This window comes from Panthera leo, chromosome B1 (assembly GCF_018350215.1).
Source record: "Panthera leo isolate Ple1 chromosome B1, P.leo_Ple1_pat1.1, whole genome shotgun sequence".
Taxonomy (NCBI): domain Eukaryota; kingdom Metazoa; phylum Chordata; class Mammalia; order Carnivora; family Felidae; genus Panthera; species Panthera leo.
Window position 1 is genome coordinate 57240402 of NC_056682.1, and position 19360 is coordinate 57259761.

General features: G+C 35.2%; 1 protein-coding gene across 1 annotated transcript in view; it reads left to right on the plus strand.

Annotated features, from left to right (window-relative positions):
* G6PD (glucose-6-phosphate dehydrogenase) overlaps window positions 1-19360 on the plus strand; it is a 71370-nt gene that overhangs the window by 40256 nt on the left and 11754 nt on the right.

Sequence of the window (19360 nt, forward strand, 5' to 3'; positions counted from 1 at the left end):
TAGCCTCCAAAACTGTGAGACAATAAATATCTCTTTTAAGAAACCCAGTTTATGTCCATTTGTTATGGCAGCACTAAGAAACTAATACAACCCATATACATAGAGAACCAGATTTTAGTTGAATCATGCTCAGTTGCAACAAGGCCCATAGAAGTAGAGTTTTATTTTCAAGAAATGGTAACCAGAACTTTTCAGCTAATATCAGTATTATAGTTAGCAAACGAAGAAAAGAGTGAAAGAACCCTTCTTAATAGGACAAGATAAAAAGGATTGGGATAAAGAACATTTGTCTAACTCAGTTCAGATGCACTTAAAATAGTCAAGATAGCCAAAAGATTAAGAATTTTAATTCATGGGGCACCTTGGTGACTCAGTCAGTTAAGTGTCAAACTCTTGGTTTTGGCTCAGGTCATGATCTCCTGGTTCGTGAGTTCGAGCTCTGCATTGGGTTCCACACTGACAGTGTAGAACCTGCTTGGGATTCTCTCTCTCCCACTCTCTCTCTCTGCCCCTCCCCTGCTCGCTGTCTCTGTCTCTTTCTCTCAAAATAAATAAATAAACTTTAAAATTTTTTTTAAAAATTTAATTGAAAAATCCTGAGGCATATATAAATTCTATAGACTGGGGCCACATTGGAGGAAAAGAGGTTGTTGCACTTAATGAAGTTATGTAGAGTCGAATCCCCTTCTAAAAAATTAGCAGATATTCTCACTAGAAAAATACCTGACTCTCTGATATTGTGTAGGAAATTTTATAATGAAATGGAATTAGTGAAACACTAATTATTTATATTCATTTGAACAGTTGAAAAGAGCTGCAGAGAATTATTAATTTCCTATTAAGTAAACTCAAGCATGCCCTCATAATAAGACAATTCATTTCAGTTCCTGTAAAAAACTAGGGAAATTTACAGTTAAAAAGAAATCATGGGAAGAGTGCTGAAAACTCATTCCACTTTTTCTTATCTGATATTTATGTACTGAGAAATCGTCCATATATTCTGCAGAGCACTTTTCCTAACTAATCTATGCAGAAACATTTCCACCATCCTTGTTTAAATGAAGGGTCACAAATTTAAATCACAAAAAAAGCAACTGAAATGAATGTAATATACTTAAAATATTCTTTGACTATTAGAGGCAAAAACACATATATACACATACATGCATAAAAATATGGTCAGCACGGGCGCCTGGGTGGCTCAGTCGGTTAAGCGTCTGACTTCAGCTCAGGTCACGATCTCACAGTCCGTGAGTTCGAGCCCCCCGTCAGGCTCTGGGCTGATGGCTCAGAGCCTGAAGACTGCTTCTGATTCTGTGTCTCCCTCTCTCTCTGCCCCTCCCCCATTCATGTTCTGTCTCTCTGTCTCAAAAATAAATAAAACGTTAAAAAAAATTTTTTAAAAAATATGGTCAGCACTTGTAACTTTTAAAGGAAACAAATACACAAAAATTTTGCTGGAAATTTCCCACTTTTAAATGTTTAGAGATAATTCTAATAATTCTTACAGATATTTCAAAGTTTTCCCTTTTTCTATCATTTTACAAATTCTGATCTGTGTTTATAAATTGTTTGTATTTTTTTCTTATTTGTAATATATTCCTGTGTATACATTTAAACTACAATCTAGTGAAGCATAAATAAATGTGTATCTGTATATACAAATAAATGACAAGGATATATTAATTTTTGTATAAATGTACATAATTACCTGGATAAATGAGTAATCAATAACCTCATTTATTTTTTCACCAAGTAAAATGCCATGATCACTTTTGGTTAATGGGAGGAAAATTTTTCAGCTTAATCTCAAAAGGTAGATCAGTGATAAGTATAACATGACGTTAGTGAGAACACTTCAGCGTCTAAGGTGGGAGTAGGGAGAGAATAAGAATGTAAAGAATAAATCTACCTGAGATAAAGGACTAGTGGGCTTGAAAAAAGCAAAACAAAATAAAACTGAGAATACATAGCCAGGTGTAGGGTCTTAAAAGGGGCGTATTGATTTTGGTTCTATTCCAAAGAACATTTGGAACTCTGCTGTGTGCATTAAGAGAAGGGTGTGAATGTTATGCTAAAACTATGTGTGAAGAATAGAACATAAGGAAACAATGCAATTTCTAGAAACAGGACTGTTTCAAAATGATAGAGAATGTTTTCTATGATCAACATACTTCCATCCTGCAGATGTGAGTGCCCAGAGGGACTTCTGTTTTACACTGCACTGAAACCTTTTTATATGCACCAGTTTCATGTCTTGGATTTATAATTTCCTTGACAAAGACAATTTAATTTATGTTAAATGAACTCTCATCACTCCAGTAACAGTGGTATGTTAATACCACTTTAAGCCTTGCTGGGTTTTTAAACAGAACCAATTTGTCAAAAGCATAAAATCCTTACAGCTGACCATGAAGTTTACTTAGGAAAAAGAAACTTTGGAATCAGCTATTGATATTATCAATATTATGCATTGTAACAACTCTACAATTCTCTTACAATCTTTTATCAAAAATTATTTTGGTGTAATATTTCAAACCTATTTTTGGAAGACCTTTTAAACTTCAAATGAGAAAGAAATCCAACTGTTGCCTACCTAATTTCTTTTCCCTAACCTTTTTATCCTTTTGCTTACCATCTCTTCCAAATTTTGCCATTAAAACACAGGCACATTTATCCACAGTATAAAGTTTTCCTCATTAGGATACTCTGCTAAAATGGAGAAGCACATTCATGTACATCAGTAACTAAATCAAGTGTGTTTCTGTATGAAGAGAGGAAAAGCTGTGCCTATGATTATACCTGAGTAATTTCTCATGTAGTAAAACAGAGAAAGGACTCAGAGTTCCATTAGGTACCAAACAGTATGATACTGGGGTAGGAAATAATTTATAGAAATAACCAATGAAAAATTTAGGGCCCAAGCTCCATAAGCTATGGTTAGAATAAAGTAACCTAAAGTTACAACATATAACACTTCTACACATTTAAAAATAGCAAAATCATTAGCGAAGTATCTGTTTACTTTCTCATTACCACAGTACTGCTGTGGTGTGATTTGTTTTTGGTTTTTTTTCCCTCCCTTTCTCTTCAAAAATTTTTTGACTCAGATATTTACAAAATGTTTACAGCAAATACAGGAAATGTGAAAAACATGATAGGTAGTCTTATTTTTCTAAGACTCTAAACCCTATTGAGAAGGACTGCTTTACTTAAAAAAAAAAAAAGATATTAATTACATGAATATATTTGCTTTTTAAGAGTCTTTTCAACAATTTTTTTTCTTTTCCAGTACTATAAATGTTTATAATATTAAAATTGCTCTTCGTTTCTTGAACTAAATAAACACTGAATAGCCATGATCTTCATGGCTAAGAAGAATGGCGTTGGCATTAAATAGTGTAACAATGAATTAAATATTGTAATAAGATAATGTTAAAAGGGTTTAAAAATAGAAAACAATCAAGATTTGAAGGGAACACCTAAAATTTTAGCCTAAAAAGACTATCACAATTCTTATATTATCTATTTCATTCTTTATTTGCCAAGTGTTTGATATTTGCAATCATGGCAGAGAGCATAAACAAGCCAGTAGTTATACCCAGAAAATAGGACCCTCTCAGATATTTACAATTTGAGAATTTTTTTGAAAAATAAAATAACTTTCTAGATTTAGTAGTATTTCAAGTCTACAATTACGCTTAGTGAATTCTGAGCTACAATTGTCTATATAGTTGAGCTGGTCTCTTAATAATATAAATACATTAGACTAAGTATATTTTAAACATATGCAAGTATTTTTCAAGATTCTAAATGAATCATAGATCAAAGAAAAATTATATGAGATACTATAGCAATATTAATGACATTTAAACATTGACAATATGTAAGATTAGGATATGTCTTCTGATAATTCCAGAGATCAAAGATATGTTCCCTTCTTTTAGTATCATTTCTTATTTCTCTTTTTAAAAAGTAAAACATTATGAAAAACTAAAGGCTCTCCTGTTTAATATGAAGAGTTTATAACCCATTTAAATATGAAATCTATAGCCTAAAAATACTACTTTTGTTGATTTGGATGCTTATAGAGTTATCTGAAATGTTTGGAATGAGCCATTAATTCATTAACACACATAAATTACATATTTAAACAGGTATTTAAGTTCTAGTAATAAGTTAAGAATCCTAATGTAATTATAATACAGTAATTATGTCTCCTTCAACTGAAATAAGAACAGAGTTGCCTAAATTGAGGAATATATCTTATTAAGGGAAATTAATTTGATTTAATATTGTAAATACATGAAGTTAATTCCCAGTCTTTATGGAGAAAATCTTGTTGTTAGTATGATTTAATGTTTGCCATTAATGTTAGCTTATGTCTTGGTATTCAACTTGAAACTGTTAGGATAAAAATATACTGAATCAAAGTCACTATCTTGATGTGAGCTCAGATAACAGCAGCAAAAATGTTTACTAATGTCAATAAATGTTCTACAATGCTTATTAAATTAGTTCCTAAAATACTAATGGCTTATATTTTAATTTGTGTCATTCTGCTTATCCCACAGATTCACAGTTTGTTTGTTGAAGGCAGTTATTCTCAACCTGGGAGAATAAATTGCCCCCTAGGGTCTCCTCTGAAGACTTGAATATTTGTACTATTTTTAAAAACCAAAGATGCTTTGGAGGAATATTTAAAAATCAAATAAAGCAGTGTAGGAACAGTTTAATGAAATGTCAATTAGGTCAAAGATTCCATTACATGGTGTGATTCTCAAATAATTGAAATTTAGTGCCAAAACATTTATTGAATGATACTGTGTATCAGGGACTATTCTTACTCCTGGTGATACAGACTTGAAAATGCCATGGAAGGCCTTGATATTTATTAATTTGTTACCCACAAAGCAGAATAGCACACAATAAACAATTATATAAATAAATTAAAAAACATATAAAATAGGGTTAAGTGCTATTATAATAGTGATGCAGTGATTAAAGAGCATCTTTACTTTGGTGGTTAATAACGACCTTTTACTAAATTTAACCAAAGACAAGGAGTCAGCCTCAAAAATAGACAAACAAGAACAAAGATAAAAAAAGAAAACAGTCTGGGATAAAATAAAGAAACATTGAACAGTCTCTAACCTGGATATGCCTTGGTAGTTTTGGGAAACACAGAGACATGTGTGGCTTGATCAAAGGGAGCAAGTAAATGCATAAGGTTGGAGACCTGGCCATACTCCCAGATCATATCATATGTGTTGCGAAGCCTAGATACTGAATTTGGATTTTAAGCAAGAGAGCAGTATGTTTACACTAATATATATAATTTTTTTAGGTTAATTTATTTTGAGAGAGAGTGCAAGCTTGAGCCAGGTAGAGGTAGAGAGCGGGGGGAGAAGAAAATCCCAAGCAGGCTCCACATTGTCAGCTCAGGGCTTGATGTGGGGCTGAAACATCACCTGAGCTGAAATCCAGAGTCAGATGCTTAAACAAATAGAAGTAGTGAGACAAGTTTTATTACTTCATCTCTCCAGGTGAACGTGATAGTGAAACAGAGAGAAGTGAATTGCACTATGGTTAGAGTTGAAGTCTACAAGATATTCTGATGGATGAAATAAGAATAGTATAGTGATAAGAGTTAGGGATAAATCCTGTGGCTTTGACTTTTATGGCTAGATAGAAAGTAATGCTATTTACTAAGGTAAAAAAACAAAAAATGAGGGAAATAGCAAATTAAAGAGCTATTAAAGTGAAAACTATTTTAGATTTGATAATACTGAGGTCTCCTAGATTAAGTGGGGATTCTGAATAAGCAATTAGATATATAAGAATGGAGTACAAAAGCAATGCCAGGACTAGAGATAAGAACTTGGAAGTCATAAACATGTAGATGAAATTAAAAGTCCCATGACTGTATGAGATTACCCAGCCAGATTATGTTGAAGTAGTTCCCAAAGATGACTGAGAGGGAGAAAATAGCAAATTCCTTGTACGCATTGCTCTAGATTCAACTAGTCCAAGACTTCAAGATTGGTTATGATAAAAATGATGCAAAAGACTTTCACTCTTATGTTCTCAATAGTATAAAACCTGATAAAATAAAAGTCAGAATTTCCTATGGTGTTATCAAAGAGCCATGGATAAAGGAAGGCTTAATAGAGGGTAAAACTTTGCAGGCACAAATTCTTCCATTCACATGTTGTCCACATTTTTCATTAGATCTTTTTATATATTATGCATAGTTATTTCAGTATCTCAGTTTGTTAATTTCAACACCCAGACCATGTCTACTTCTCTTGACTTCTTTATCATTTAACAATAGGCTTTTTTTTCTGTGTCTTATAGGTTTTGTTTGAATTTTAGAGATTGTATGTAAAACAAAAATAGATATTGAGGTAAATCACTTTTTAATTGGATACAGGTATGCTTCTTTTTCTGCCAGGCTCTTAGTATGGGGAATTAAGTTGAGCTGGATTTGGGTATTTGTTGTCATGGTTTCCTTCAGTATTAAAATGTTCAGATCAGTCCAGGAGAGTGATGTTACCAACATGGTAGAGTAGGAGACCCCACCCTCTATCTCCCAATAACAATCAACATTTAGACAGCTATCCATGAATAAAATTAGCTCTGGGAGAGCTCAGGAATCCGCTTAAGAAGCTTCAGCAAATCAGGAATGAAAAACCTAAGAATAACCTCATAAAAAAAGAGATTGAGAAACAGTTTTATTTAGCCTGCAACATCCCATCCCCAGGCCAGCACTGCCAAGAAGAAAATCCCAGCTTGACAGAATTCCCGTCATCAAGAAAGGAAGAATGGGGTAAACAACCAGCTTCCCCAGTCTTTTGGGGCATTGAACAAAGGACCCACTTAGGCTTTAGCCCACTCAGACTGCCAAGCCAACATGTCTAGAGAAGTCTAGGAAACAGAAATAAGAGGGCAGAGGATATCAATATCAACAATGTAGGAGTGACTGTGGTTCTTATTGGCCTGCTCTGCAAAGGACCCCAATAGCTTCCACCACTGAACAAACCAGCAGCCAACACAGTTGCCATGAACCTCTTCACATTTCATCAGTGAAATTTTTGGCTTACAGGTTTTTGTGTTTGCAGATGTCAGCTGCCTGAGTCATATCCTGCTCTGTTCCTCTCTCTCGTCTGGATCCACACTGGCAGCCAGCCCCTGTCTCTGCAGCTGCATATATGCAAAATGTTAGCCTAGACCCTTGTGGCTGACTCCCACAGCTATGTGAGCTTTCAGGGCTAGCTCCTCCAGCTGTGTGCCTCCCATGTATGCCTATGTTTAGATTCTGTAGTCACAGGAATGCACACTGACAGCCAAGGTCCCTACAGCTGCTGGTGGGCCTGGGCCTGGCCCTGTCTCCTGTCACCAGACTCCACTGCTATTTGTACAACCATGGCAATACCCTGAGGCCATAAGAGTACACACCTACAACCAAGGACCTCACAACTGCTAAAACAACTGCAATTGGTCCTAGCCTCTGCTGCCGGCCATGACCCTTGCTACTATGTGTATATGCAACCAACCTTTGCCAATACATAGGCATGTGGAAACGGTCCTTACATATGTATGTATCTGGCCACCAACATTTCCTGCCTTGGTCCCTAACTGCTGGACCAGGAATCACCACTTAGAACTCCTAAAGCACTTGCAACCACTGTGCCCCACCTGCAACACTCATGAGGAATTACTCAGTTGTAGGTGTTGTGGACCTCAGTGGCTTGATCCAACAATACAATATACCTACCTGGATCACAGATGCCACATGCCTCCTTACTTGTCACCCTGCATCAATCACTAGACCTGGGAGCACTGCACTCCAGTGTGCCTCCACCTACAGGTGAAGGACTTTTCTTATCAAAATAGTCTATAAAATCTGGAAGAGGTGACTGCTTCTTCAAAGTGCAGACACCAAAAGGCTACAGGGATCATGGAGAATCAGGGAAGCATGACACCACCAAAGGAACACAGTGAAATTCCAGTAACTTACTTCAAAGAAATAGACATACATGAATTACCTGACAAAGAATTCAAAATAACTGTTATAAAGTTGCTCAGAGAGCTCTGGGAATATAAACAATTTTTTTTTTTAATCAGGAAAACAAAGAACAAAATAAGACATTCAACTAAAGGTAGAAAACATAAAGAGAAACCAAACAAATCTTGGAGTTGAAGAATACAATGACTGAATTGAAGAATTCATTAGAGAGCTTCAGTAGAAGATTGGGCCAAGCAAAAGAAACCATCAATGACTGAAATACACATTAGCTGAGATTATACAATCAGAGAAGCAAAAAGAAAAATAATGAAGAAAAGCAATGGGGCTTATGGGTATCGTTAAGAAAAGTAATTAATGCATTATTGTAGTCCCAGAATAAGAAGAAAAAGGGAGTATAAAGCTTATTTAAATAATAGCTGAGAATTTGCAAAAACTGGGGAAAGATTTGGACGTCTAAGTTCATGAATCTCGTAAGTCCCCAAAAAAATTCAACTCAAAGAGATATTCTTCAATACACATAATAACAAAACTGTCAAAAAATCAAAGACAAAGAGTAAATTATGAAAACAGAAAGAGAAAAGAAGCTTGTCTCTTATAAGGAGACTCCCACAAGGCTATCAGCAGATTTCTCAGCATAAATTTATAGGCCAGTGGAGAGTTGGATGTATATTCAAAGTGCTGAAAGAGAGAAAAAAAAAGCCAACAAAGGATACTTTATCCAGCAAAGCTGTCTTTCAGAAATGGAGACATACATACTTTCCCAAACAAACAGAGGCTGAGAGAGTTTATCACCACTAGACATGCTTTATAAGAAATGATGAAAGGAGTTATTTAAGCTAAAATGAAAGTAATATTTAGTAACTATTTAGTAACATGAAAACATGTGAAAATGCCTGGTAGAGGAAAGTATATAGCAAATTCAGAATACTCCTACTATAATATGGTGATAATAATTATTAACACCATAATTAATAATTAACAATAATTAACTCTAGTATAAAGCTTAAAGGACTGAAGTAATAAAAATAGCTATAGTTGTGCTAATTTGTAAGGAATACACAATATAAAAAGATGTTCATTGGGGCACCTGGATGGCTCAGTCAGTTGAGTGTCCGACTTCGGCTCAGGTCACTATCTCATGGTTCGTGAGTTTGAGCCCCGCATCTGGCTTTGTGCTTACAGCTCAGAGCCTAGAACCTGCTTCGGATTCTATGTCCCCCTCTCTCTCCGCCCCACTCTTGCTTGTGCTCTGTCTCTGTCTTTCAAAAATGAATAAACAATTTTTTTTTAAATAAAAAGATGTTCATTGTGACGTCAAAAACATAAAAAGGCAGGGGAAGTAAAAATATAGACTTTTTGTATGCAAGAAAATTAAGTTATTATCAGCTTAAAATAGACTAGTATCCATAATATATTTCATGTAAGCCTCATGGTAACCACAAAGCAAACACCTTAAGAGACACACAAGAAAAGGAGAAGGGAATCAAAGTATACCACAACATAAAATTATCAATTCACAAACAAAGACAGCAAGAGAGGAAGAAAGAAGGAAAGGAATTACAAAACATCCAGAAAATAATTAACAAGATGACATTAGTCAGTCCTTGCCTATCAATAATTACTTTAAATTTAAATGGATTAAATATCTCAATTGAAAGGCATAGAGTGGTATGTAGATAAGAAAAAAAGGCCCAACTATATGTATCACATAGACTCACTCTAGGTTTAAAGGCACACAAAAGTTCAAAGTGAAGGGATGGAAAAAGATATTCTATGCAAATGGAAACCAAATGAGAGCAGGAGTAACTAATATCACACAAAATACTTAGTCAAAAACTGTAACAAGAGATAAAGAAGATAATTATGTAGGGATAAAGGAATTGATTCATTATGAGGATATAACAATTGTAAATATATATTCACTTAAGTCAGAGAACCTAAATATATTAAGCGAATTCTAAAAGATCTAAAGGGAGAACTAGAGAACAGTACAATAATAGTAAGGACTCCAACTTTCCATTTTCACAATGGATAGCTCGTTCAGACAGAAAATCAATAAAGAAACATTGAACTTGAACTACACCTTAGACCAATGGACTAAACAGACATATACAAAACATTCCATCCAACAGCAGCATAATACACGTTTCTAAAGTACACACAAGAACATTCTTCAGAATAGGGTCATATGTTAGATCACAAAACAAGTTTTAGCAAATTTAAAAGATTAAAATCATACCAAATATCTTTCCTGACCACTATGGTAAAAACTAGAAATCAATAACAGGAGAAAAACTAGAAAATTCATAAATGTGGAAATTTAAACAACATACTCCATATAAAAAAAAAAGTCTTACACATGAAAATAGAACACAACAAAATATACGGTATGCAGCAAAAGCAGTTCTAAGAGAGGAATTAGTAGTGATAAGTTTCTACATAAAAAAAGAAAAAGAGAAAGATCTTAAACAAGCAGTCTAACTTTATATATCAAGGAACTAGGTAAAGAATTTCAAATTAATCCCAAAATTAGCAGAAGAAAGGAACTAACAAAGATCAGAGCAGAAATTAAAAAAAATGGTGACTAGAAAAACATGAAAAAAAGATCAATGAAACTAAGAGTTGGCTTTTTGGAAAGATAAACAAAATTGACAAACTCTCAAGAAGAAGTTTCAAGAAACAGAGAAGACTCAAATAAAATTAAAAGTGAAGGAGGAGACATTACAACAATTGCCACAGAAATATGATCATAATCATTAAAAACCACTATGAGCAATAATTTTCCAACAAATTGGACAACCTGGAAAAAACTGATAAATTCCTAAAACATATGACATACTAAGACTGAATTATGAAGAAATAGAAAATCTCAACAAGCCAATAACAAATTAGCAGACTAAATCAGTTTTCAAAAATCTCCGAGTGAAGAAAAATTCAGGGCCAGAATGCTTCACAGGTGAATTCTAACATACATCTACAGAAGAATTAATACCAATCTTTCTCAGACTCCAAAAAAATTGAAGAGACTCTCAAACTCACATTATGAGTCCAGACTTCCTCTTGTAGCAAAGCCAGACAGGCTACTGTAAGAAAAGTAAAGCATACCCAGCATATTTCACAATTCGATTGAATCGTTTTGGATTCCCCCTCTATTAGGTACTGAATTATGCCCCACCAAAATTCATATGTCGAAGTCCTAATCCCTAGTACCTCAGAATGTAACTGTATTTGGAGATAGGGCCTTTAAAAAAGTAAATTAAATAAAATGTAGTCAAATGCATGGGCCCTAATTCAACGTCTAGAGCCCTTATAAGGGGAGTTCTGGACATAGGCACAAAAGATCAAGGGGTGATTATGCAAAGAAACAGTGAGAATGCAGTTATCTGCCAGCCATGGAGAGAGAACCTCAGAAGAAACCAAACCTTCCAATACCTTGATCTTGGACTCTGAGCTTCCAGAACTGTGAGAAAATTAATTTATGTTGTTTAAGCCAAAAAACAAACAAACAAAAAAAAACAAAAACAAAAAAAAGAAATAAAATAAAAATCCCTCCAGTTGTTGGTTGTTATTATCTTGTTCTTAATGTTAGTCTTGGAATGTTGGTGACTTATTATTCAATTTTCCCGCTCCACCCCTAGCTTTCAGCACAGCCTGTATTCCTGTGACGTGGAGTTTGTCCACACTCTTGTGTCTCCCTCAACATTAGCCTGCTGCTGTTGTTTCTCCATCCATGGCTTATGGGGAAGGAGAATTCTCATTATTATACTCTTTAACCTGTTCCAGACTCGATTTTAAGCAGTCCCTGAATGCTGACCCTCAGAGATGAGAATTTCTGTTTTTCTGCACTTTGTTCCTACTCAGAGTATAGAGCACAGGCAGTTATCCAGCCCTTCCTGCAATGGTAGCTGATCTTTCCTGTGTATTGGTAAAGGATCCTGATCAGGAGTAGGTTTCCTGCCCATCTTCCAATGGCATACTTTTTTATTAAAAATGACTTCTGCCAGTGCCATTGTAACCAGCAGTCAAGACTAAAACCAGAAAAGGGAAAATTTCCTACACTTTTTCTTGGGGCAGATAGCTTGCCTATCAAAAGCAAGTCCATTTCCTAGGAGTGAGCAAGTTTCCTGCCCTTCCTGCAGTGACAGACACTTCCTTCTGTAAATCAGATGAAGTTTGAGGTATGAGTAGGTTTCAGGTCTGCCTTCTAGCAGCCACCAATCACTGCCTTTTATTCATCCAGAGCTCAGTACAAATAAAATTCTCTACCCTTAAATCTTGCCACGTCCTTTGTACCTGCATCACTAAGGTAGACTAATAAATTAAAGATGCATATTTCAATCCCTAGATCAACTACTACTGGGGAAAAATAAGTAAGAGTGATAGCTAGAAAGCCAATAGAGAGATTACAATACAATAGTAAAAAAAATAATAATAATTTCATCCATTCTGCCTCAGTCTATCTCCTTGGCCTAGGCTGCTCACCATGTTTCTGGCACTATTCTGGTACTAAGAATGTAAACACTGTCTACTGCCACCATGCCTTACCTCACATTGTTCCATCTTTTCCTAGAGGCAAATGTTTCAGCAGGGCTTCCATTGTACTTGATAACTTGGGACTTCAGCAACTCCAGAGTCCCTGTAAGACTTGATTATACTCATAGAAGCTCTGTCTTTTCCTAGAAATGCCCAGAGAATAACACATATATAAGTATAGAGGTGGGGGGTGATTTCCCTTGGGACAAGCTTCAAACAATAAGAGACAGGATAGTGGATAAACTGATAGATAAATTGCTCTTTTTCCTTGGCAGTGCACTGACCTCAGATAAAATCCTCTGTAACGTTCTTCTTTGGGGGAAAAAAGAAGCTGTGTTTCTTAAAAACTGTTCAGCTTAGTAATTCATCTTTTTGTATTTGCTTTTCTCTTTTTCTCTGTCTCATTTTCAATTTCCTTTATTTTTGCTTTCTTGGAATGTATCTTCTAATAAAACATTAGCACAGAATCTTTGCTTCAGGTTCTGTTTTCTAGGGAAATTGGGCCGAGACATAGAACCTAATAGAGTAATAGGGAAAGAATGAAAGCATGAGGTTAAAAAGTTCAAGGGAAGAAAGTGATTTTAGGGAGTGGTCTGTCATAGACACTGGGTCTGGAATTCTCTCTTGTCTAGCAGGAGAAGGGACACAGGATTGAAATGCAAGAGAGGCTAATGTCTGGGAGGAGACAAGAGCCCCACTAAGGGTCCTTGCTCCGTTTTTATTAGAATCAGAAGGCTTACAAGTGTGATGGACGTGCACAAAGAGACAATGAAATCATGAACGTTAACTCATGGGCATGGGGAAAAGGGGGTTTTGAAGATATGCGGTGTTAGGGGTTTGGGTCAACACAAAACAAAATCCTAGCGCTGGGCAGATGGTTGTCTACAGCAGACCTGAGGTGCCACCTCTGCCACCTCTGTTTACCTAAACTGGCCTAAGGGACAAGACAGAGCATGCTAGGGTACAGTCAACAAGGCACCTTTCTTTTGCTAATTAGCTCCACTCTGGGCAACTTCAACCTGCTGTGATCTATAGCCCTGTTTACCTGTTTACCTGTTTTGCTCCTTCCTTCCTGTGAAAGCAGCTTTCTCCTATTGTACTAAATTGGGCGCATTTCTGCCCTGAATACCTACTCTTGTTTACCTCATTTTGTATGCTTCCATCCTGAGATTTCCTATTCCTATACTTTTGTCCTATACTGGTGGCCTTTGCCCTGGTTACCTAATCTTGTTTACCTAATCTTGGATGGGTACATCTTGTGGCTTTCTATTTCTTTATGCCTTGTTAACCCATTGGTGCAAGCTCAGGGAATTCCTAAGTTTATTCCCCATATTGGTCAACTAAGTCAAATTTGCCTATTAAGACTTTGTGTAAAGATAAGATGTAACATTAGATTTGTCAATGTGAAAGTCATTTATGATCTTAGTCAATTCAATTCAGGAAGATTATAATCATTTGTGGCTGTAAAATAAAACCAACTATCACTATAGCCTTCAGTACATACTTTAAAAAAATTTTTTTAATGTTTATTTATTTTTTTCTTTTTGAGAGAGAGAGAGAGAGAGGGAGCACGGGGGAGGGTCAGAGAGAGAGGGAGACACAGAATCTGAAGCAGGCTCCAGGCTCCAAGCTGTCAGCACAGAGCCTGATGCGGGGCTCGAACCCACAAACCGTGAGATCATGACCTGAGCTAAAGTCAGATGCTTAACCAACTGAGCCACCCAGGTGCCCCCAGTACATACTTTTTTGTTTTCAATTAGCTCCATTCATATACAGGATTAAATTGTTAGTGTGCCTTCCTGTTAAATGATCCCTTTAGTGTTAAATGTTCTTACCTTTTAAGTGAATAACAATGCCTCATTGAATTTTATTGTTTTGGCAAAAACCAAGTAGTCGTATTAGATATACCTAATTTAGGTATGCCTAAGAAATGTTGCCTTAACTTGCTTTCAAGTTATTTCTACAACATCAGAACTTTGTATGACATAGACCAAATATTTTTAGCTTAAATAGAATCTTCCAAAGGAAAAAAAAAGCAGCTGTTGACTAGATTGCTGACCAGAATTAAAAATTTAGCATATTGCATTCTCAAATTCGTACTGAGAAACCAGTTATTGATTGGATTTTTAAAAGTAAGACCATTTTAATTGGCTACCAAAAAAATGTTCACATTCCAGCCAACATATACTTTTGGTTAGCTATCTCTGTGTAATCAGAAAGACAGAAAGATGGGAGGCCTGAGTGGCTTACTCGGTTAAGTATGTGACTCTTGGTTTCAGCTCAGGTCATGATCTCATGTTTCATGAGTTCAAGTCCAGCATCGGGCTCTGCACTGACAGTGCGGAGCCTGCTTGGGATTCTTTCTTTCCCTCTCTCTCTGCCCCTCCACCACCTCTCTCTCAAAGTAAATAAATAACCTTAAAAAAATACAGAAAGTGGTAGTGGCTTTATTACACAGAACAAACAATTCAGTTCTGCACTGTAATTGAGAAAATAAAGTGTAAGTAAGGCTAAGTTATGAGAGTTATGCAAAAGCTTGTACATTTATCTCTAGGATCCAAAAATAACCAACTAAATATTAAGCTCTGTATAATGGAGTGAAGTATTTACCCCGGGGGATTTGCAGTCAAGTACACGTGATGAGGCCTTTCCTTTTCCAACCACTGCTACTCCTTAGAGTGTACACCCATTCTTTCTGTTTTGGAGGTTAGGAAGATTATGAATTTCTAAGCCAGTGAAAGAGAGATATAGACATATAAATGGTATAAGAACATGTAAAACTAATCAATGGGCTAACAGCAAGTTGTTCCTTTGGATAGGATGGAGAGTGTTTACTAGAAAGAAGTGTGTGGGAATTTTTTGGAGTGATGGAAATATTCTTTATCTTATTTTAGATAATGGCTACTTGGATATATACAATTTCAAAACTCATTGAACTCATCACTTGACAGCTGTACATTTTTTCTATGTTAACTAGACCAGTTAAAAGGGATCTTTTTTATCTTTGGATTTCTGATACATCAATGTTGTTTTGTTTTGTTTTGTTTTGTTTTGGAATGTGTCAAATGCTTTTACTGATGATTATGCCTCTTCTTTCTTTCTGCAATATTTAAGTGGTTATTTTTGTTACAGTCTATTTCATTAACTTTTAAAGCCTTATTATATGGCTTCCTACCATACTCCCCATTTTCTCCCCACCATGCTGAAAATAAAGGTGCTCTCTTACCTAGAAACAATTTGTCAGAGCAGTAGCTTCCATGTACCATACAGCCTGTGACTGTCAATAATTTACAAGCTCTTCAAATGTACTGGAACTGAACCTACATACTGGCTCTTTCTTGACTCCTCTATCTGTGGCGAGGCCTCTTCATGGGTTTCTAAAATCTTAATTCTTTTGGGACCCCATAAACCTCTTGCTTATCATTAGGTGTATATCTTGCCTCAAACTATTTAGATCTAGCTGTGAGCCTGAACTGAGCTTCCTCTCCAATTTAGCAAAACATCGCCTTCATTTTTACCAAAGTAACTTATTGTTCAATCTTCCCCCTCATTCCTGAAGCACTAGCATATAAAACATATATTTTCTCTTTGAGAAACTGACCCCTCCCTTGGATACATCTTCTCTGCACAGAATGAAATAAATGAGTATGGAGAGAACATTACCCTTTGAATTTACCTGTGAGAGTTAGATTTTTCTGTAGGTAACAAACTAGCTTGTCTCAGTCTTTATCATTTTGTATACAAGTAATACAATAAAGAGAATAAATTTTCAGATACTTTTTCTTTCTTTTATCTGGAAGTCTACACTATTATAACTGAAAGTAGTCCTTTTCTATGGTAATCATGAGGGCTGTTTAAAGTATTCCAGTTCTCCTTCTAGGCATGAGGCAGAAATGTACTTGCATGCTGTGTTGAAGTTGGTCACAGCTGTGTAACTTTCTTTGGCCAATGAAATGTGAGCTGAAGTAATATGAAATGTTTTTAGCTATAGTGTTCTCTTTCCCTTTACCATGGTGATAGGCAGTATTCCCCATAGTGACCATTTCATCAGTCTCTGTAACAGAAGGAGAAAGTGAACAGGTGGCATGATGTACATATAGAGTCAGAAATATTATTGCTTTAAGCTCTAAGGTTTTGAGTTTATTGCTTACCACAACATAATCTAGAGTCATCCTAACCAATCAGATTTCTTTTAGTGATTTTATATCAGTCTTATACCATTCCATTTTTCTCATACCATTCCATTTTCTCATACCATTGCTTTTTTTTCATTCTGATATTTCTCTGGATAATTTCAGTCATTGATGAGAATTACCCCTGCACCTTTCCCCTCTGATTAGCTACATACTGAGTAACATTTCTCAGTGCCTTCTCTCAGTCACCTCAAAGCAATGATCAATATATGCCCTAATTCCTGCCTAACATTAAGAAACAAGAATGAAAATCAATAATTGCATTCATAATATCATCACAGGTATGCAGTGGGAATTCTGCATATTAGCTCCATTGTCCTTCCTCCTCTGGGAAAAAAGTTTCTCTAGCATATTAAGTAGCATTCACTTAAATTCCCAGGTCCTTTTGGATGTCTTCTTTGGAGATGGCTGATATATTATTGAAGTTCTTCACCTCAGAGGGCTGAAACTCATATTTCCAAATTCTCTGAATTCTGGATGTTTAGTAAAATGATCACTTCCAAAGTACCTGAGAAATGGTGTGTGTCTTATGATCCCATATTGTATAAACCTGTTCCTTACCAGTGAAGTTTTTAGACATGACTAATATTTTCTGTAGATTTTGGGCATAAATTTCTAAAGGCAGGAAGCTAACACAGAATATTCCATAAAGCTATGACTCTGAATTCTTTTGCAGGAATCTGCCCTATTTCATTCAATGCAGTGGGCACAGGTTCACACTGGGTCAAACCTTTAGGCTGTTTTTTTCTAAAGTTCTTTAACTTCCCGTAGAGCTAAAAGTCCCATTTTGCTCTCAAAACTGCACTTCAAGTGGGAGCAGTGAAATGTTCAGCCCACAATTTTTAATAAGTTCTAGTGAGTTCTTTAGAGAATAACTGGCCCCTGCGAACCCTTAATCTTCCCATTTATTGCCTCTCTTTATCAGCTTTCCATAGCCCATCATATAATGGCTATTTGCTTAATGTAGAACACATGACAAGTGTTAGAAGAGATGCTTTGGAGTCAGCTCAAAAATCAATTAAAATATCGTCTTACAAGTTTTACCCACCTTTGGAGTCCCAAATTTCCTTGACCTCTCCCATCAGACTAGTTATATTTTCCTACACATGAGAAGAGTGGAATAAGTCATTTTCATCTTTGTTCTTGATCTATAAATAATTTTAAACTACTTATGAAATAGATTATTGTCATTGCCAACTTTAAAATGTAATTAGTATGTTTTGTCCTTGTCAAAAATGGCCTATTGTAGAGCCATAAATTGTTTCTCTTTACAGTGAAAAGAATTTCCTTCAAATTCTGATTATTTAAGTACTACCTATTTCTTATAAATGATTTAGCACTATAGACAAATACACTGAAGGAAGATGAAATTCTACCACTTACAGATAAAATCTATTAACATTTTGAAACATCTATTATATGCTTATTTTCAAATATGTACAGTTTTATACACATATATATGTATATATACATGCAAGTAGATGAATAAACAACTATTTTTGTTTATCTGTTTTATGAGAAGGTAAGACATTTTAGTAATGATCATGACATAGTCTGAGGTCATGAAGCAGTCAAAATTAGCATTGACAGTATGTGCCAAAAATGGTATCCTCAGCAAATTCTTCTTACCATTTGCTTTGATTGTCCATTGACAAGACTTTCTTGGTTCTGTTTTATGGCACTAACTTTTTAGTCTCCCAGAGGATTCTATGAGCCTTAAATCTCTTTCCAATAGTTATGTATTTTTCTATGTAAACTAATCACAGCAAGTTTTTCTTGTAACCAATAAAACTTATTTATAATTATTTACTTTGCTTATACTTTCTAAGTTTGCTTCTGTTCTATTCTGGCTTCTCAGTTTGTTAGAATGGGAAAACATGGAAAGAACAGGTAAATACTTAAGAACTCTTTTTTCTCACACATATTGCATTTTTCTAATTTTATTTGCTATCACTAACACAGCACATAGTTAGCAATATCCCAAAACTCTATTTCATGTTCAGCTCCTACTAACTAGTTCATGTTCTTTTAATTACCCAGAACATCCAAACCACAAAACATTTTCTATTATAAAAAGACCAAAAAATGAAACAAGAAAAGTCAGATAGCTACTACCTAAGAGAGTACCATTAAAGATACTTTATATATGATGTCTTCTAATAACTTTGTGAGATAGAAATTATGTTATCCATTTCACAAGTGAGAATATGAAACAGGGATGATTTGCTGAGACTCACAGATATATGACAATGCCAGAATGTAAACTAGAGTTTTCTGACCCTACTTCATTGTAATTTAAACTATGTAACCGTTTTCTTTTAAATTTTGCAAACATATTTAATTTTGCTTCCCCTTAACAAGGCACAAGTCAAAATTAAAGAGTGTGCATATAAATATATAACAAAGGGAAATCCTATAACCCCTTTTCTAATTCACTGTTATTATTAGCAATAAAATCATCAGTACATCTTACAGGACTAAGTATTACTTTAGGACCAGTTTTATGCTCTAAAATGGCCAAGAAATTTCAGATCAGAGTTAATAGGGGTCAAGACCGGCTGCAGCCTGCTCCTTTGAAAACTATTACAATTTTTAAGACAATGAT